Raw genomic sequence first — 261 nt, 5'->3', positions numbered from 1 at the left:
AGTTTGAGACCACACTGGCCAACATGGTGAAACCTCAGCTCTACTAAAAATACAAAACTTAGCCAGGTGTGGTGGCACGTGCCTGTAATCCCACCTACTTGGGAAGCTGACACAGGAGAATTGCTTGAACCTGGGAGGTGGTGGTTGCAGTGAGCCGAGATCGGGCCACCACACTCTACCCTGGGTGACAAAGAGAGACTCTGTCTCCAAAACAAAACAAAACAAAACACCACTTTTATGGAAACATTTCAGGATAATGTT

The sequence above is a fragment of the Colobus angolensis genome, unplaced genomic scaffold, assembly GCF_000951035.1.
Source record: "Colobus angolensis palliatus isolate OR3802 unplaced genomic scaffold, Cang.pa_1.0 Scaffold59, whole genome shotgun sequence".
Classification (NCBI taxonomy): Eukaryota; Metazoa; Chordata; class Mammalia; order Primates; family Cercopithecidae; genus Colobus; species Colobus angolensis.
Note: the sequence above shows the minus strand (reverse complement) of the source record.